The sequence below is a fragment of the Geotrypetes seraphini genome, chromosome 1 (genome assembly GCF_902459505.1).
Source record: "Geotrypetes seraphini chromosome 1, aGeoSer1.1, whole genome shotgun sequence".
NCBI classification, from domain to species: domain Eukaryota; kingdom Metazoa; phylum Chordata; class Amphibia; order Gymnophiona; family Dermophiidae; genus Geotrypetes; species Geotrypetes seraphini.
Window position 1 is genome coordinate 96,539,189 of NC_047084.1, and position 3,511 is coordinate 96,542,699.

General features: G+C 44.0%; 1 pseudogene; it reads left to right on the forward strand.

The window, feature by feature from the left end:
• Positions 1-1,317: 1,317 nt before the first annotated feature.
• On the forward strand, positions 1,318-1,995 carry LOC117352682 (annotated as a pseudogene).
• Positions 1,996-3,511: the final 1,516 nt, after the last annotated feature.

Consider the following 3,511-nt stretch of genomic DNA (forward strand, 5'->3'; position numbering starts at 1 on the left):
ACACAGCTGTTCTTTAGGAGTTTAAGAGTTTGGCTCACAGTGCATGTGGATGACAAATTTTGAATTTAGTGATTTTTAGGTTTAATTCTAATTGAGATTTGAAATTGATAAATACAATTTATAGAAATATTTGTTAAACACTAATTACTAAAAATACTTGGAGGAGGTTTTTTTTTTTTGTGCCGTTGAGGTAGCTCGAACTGTAGCCGGAATGCTTAAAAAGATTAGCAGCAGGCACGAGTCTGAGACTTTATCTCCCCCTGGTAATAGCACATAAAAGAATTTACGCCACCATGCCAGCCTACATAGAATCCAAGCTGACCCTGTACACCCCCACCCGCTCCCTCCGCTCGGAAATGGAGAAACGCCTATGCATCCCCCCAGGAAGGTCTCTCCTGTCAGAAACCGCCCGCAAACGCTCCACTTCATCCCCCAACTCTGGAACCAACTCCCCCTGCAAATCAGATTGCAGAACTCATTGATGATCTTCCGGAAAGCGGTAAAGACCCTCCTTTTCAACTCAAATTACAACTGCAATCTACCCTTAAACTCTCCCTTCCTTCTACCCTCCCTTCTCCATTCTGAGCCTCTACTTAAATTGATGTATAGTCCATTCTTAACCTGTATTAAACTACTATATAATCTTTGTATTGTCCAAATATACTCCACTGAATGTTTGCTTGTAGGCCGTTCTGAGCTACTGGGAGGACGGGATAAAAATCTAAATAAATAAATACAGCAGTGGTTGTATTAAGTTGTATGTCCAAGGTGCGTTGTTGAGCCAAAGAAGATGTTAAGATTATGCAATTGTGAAGGAGCAAAAAGAAAAATCTCTTTTTTTATTTTTTGACAACAGGATTTACACTAAGGGTACTGAAGTTTTTGACACAACCCATACCCCACTCTAACTAAAACCCACCCAAAACCTACTGTGCCATTAAACAGGTGACACCTGCAGGCACAAGGGCTATTTAGATGGTATACATTTGGGTCCAGTAGGTTTTAGGTAGGTTTTGGAGGGCTCACCATAAACCGTAAGGGTGTTATGGTGAGATGTGTACCTGCAACCTTTGATCTGAAGTTCACTGCGATGCCCCCTAAGGTGCCACACGCTCTGCTGGGATGTCTGCGTGGCCAGTCTACTAAAAATGCTGATTCCTCCTACATCCCAATAGCTTCTTTGGTGCATTTTTCGTTTAGATGCTTTCTTTTTTGAAAATGATTTAAAAAAAAAAAAAAAAAGATGCACTAAGGGCAAAGATATCTAGAAAGGTCACGACTGTGACTTTTGCATAATGCTCTTTTCGGCTAGCGAAGATGGCGGGTAAAGAAGGAAAGAAGTCGCCAAAGAAGTTGCCATCTCCTCCAGAAAGCCTTTTAAAAAAGCGAAAGGCTTTTGCTTCCATGAGGAAAAACGTCTTAAACAAAACCAGGTTGAAAAAAAAGCTTCGCAGGGTAAAAAAGGAAGCTCATTTATAAGAGAGCAGAGGCTTATCACAAGTACAGGCAGATGTACAGACGTAAAATTGGCCTTTGTCATCAGGATTAGGAGCATCAATGGGGTTAGCCCCAAGGTCCGTAAAGTGCTGCAGCTCCTTCGCCTAAGACCGATCTTCAATGGCACTTTTGTTAAATTGAACAAGGCTTCTATCAACATGTTGAGGATTGTTGAACCCTACATTGAAGTCTGTACGAGAACTCATTTATAAGCGTGATTACCTCAAGATCAAGAAGCAGCGTATTCCCCTGACTGACAATTCTCTGATTGAAAAACATTTAGGGAAGCATGGTATCATCTGGGTTGACGATCCGATTCATGAGATCTACACAGTTGGCAAGAACTTCAAGGCTGCCAACAACTTTCTCTGGCCCTTCAAGCTCTCATCTCCTCGAGGTGGCATGAAGAAGCAGACTACACATTTTGTAGAGGGTTGTGATGTTGGAAACAGAGAAGATCAAATTAATAGGCTCGTAAGGAGGATGAGCTAATGGTTTCCCATGGAAGATTTTTTTCACACTCTTATCTGTTAATAAAATTTAGTTACAAAGTAAAAAAAATATAGACATTTTGCAATTTTGAAAAGGACCGTGTTTACCCGATTTTTGGACATACTTCACAAAATGTCCAAACTTGGACTTAGAGGGACATTTCCGATATGTCTATGTCATCTAACATTCATGGGATGACATCCTTCTCCAAGTCCACAACCCATGTTATGAAGATTACCCACACATAGAATGGGTATTCAGTAACAGCATTCCATGCTACCGATCCAGGGCAAGCAGTAGTTTTCCCCCATGTCTTTCTCAATAACAGACTATGGACTTTTCCTCCAGAAACTTGTCCAAACCTTTCTTAAAACCAGCTATGCTATCCGCTCTTACCATCCCCTGCACCTTTCTCTCAGCCCCCCTGCTCCGTCTGTGCCAACCCCCCCTCCCGTGCCCTCCTCTCCACCCCCACTCTTTCCACACCCCACTTGCACCCTCCATTCCTACCCTGTATCTCTTTAAATCTTCGGCAGCATGAGCAGCTTCTCCAACCTTCTGCTCACAATGGCTTTCCCTCTGACATCACTTCTTGGCCCCGCGACCCGGAAGTGATTTCAGAGGGAGCCAGGCCAGTGCAAGCAGCAGGCTAAAGTAGTTCGTGCTGGGAAAGATTTTAAGGAGATATGGGGGGTGCAGGGAAGGGAGGGTACGAGTGTGGCATGGGAAGGGTGGAGAGGTGCTAGTACCCCCACCAAGATGGCACCCAGGTTGGTCCACCTCCCCCCCCCTGTCTTACTAAGCCAAAAGACCCACTATGCTAGTAAGTACAAATTGGAAATTGCCAGTGGTGAAAAGTACTGGGGCTGGGGTGACCACTAGGTGAACTGGACTGGGTTCCCTATCTATGTGGCAGAGCAAAGAAAAGGCTCTAGCTCTTGGCAGAGATGGTTGATGGTAGCTTTATCAAAGTGGAACCTTTTCAAAAAAGCAGGATTCTGGGGCTGTATATCCTTGTGATCATCCTCTCTTTTTGTGTGTTTCAAGCAGTAAACCTTACACAGCCCATTCATTCTGGTCAATTAGGCTCCTCGCTCCATCTAATAGCACCCTTAGAGACCCCTCCCCCCCTGTAAATTCTACCTTCAGCAAGCTGTGGAACCCATTATCATAATCATCCTGAAAACCCACCACCAGAACTTTGAATAACCCGGCACCCCACTCCAGCAGCCCCAGTCACAGACCCAGGAGAGGCAATTATGGACTACTGGGATAAGCAAAGGCAAAAACAGGGGGAAAAACAAAACAAAACTACAAACTCAAATGTACCAAAGGCTGAGTGGAATTGTCCAAATCAGAATGATGTGCACTAATGAAAGTGTCCTCCAATGCATCTGATAATATAGGAATCTTTATTCATCCAGGGACATAAAAATACATCCAGCACATCTTCTTGCAGGACACATTGAGGGATACGAGTGACTAAGGTATTCGCCGGGGTAAGCCTGGCTGAGCCTCCGCG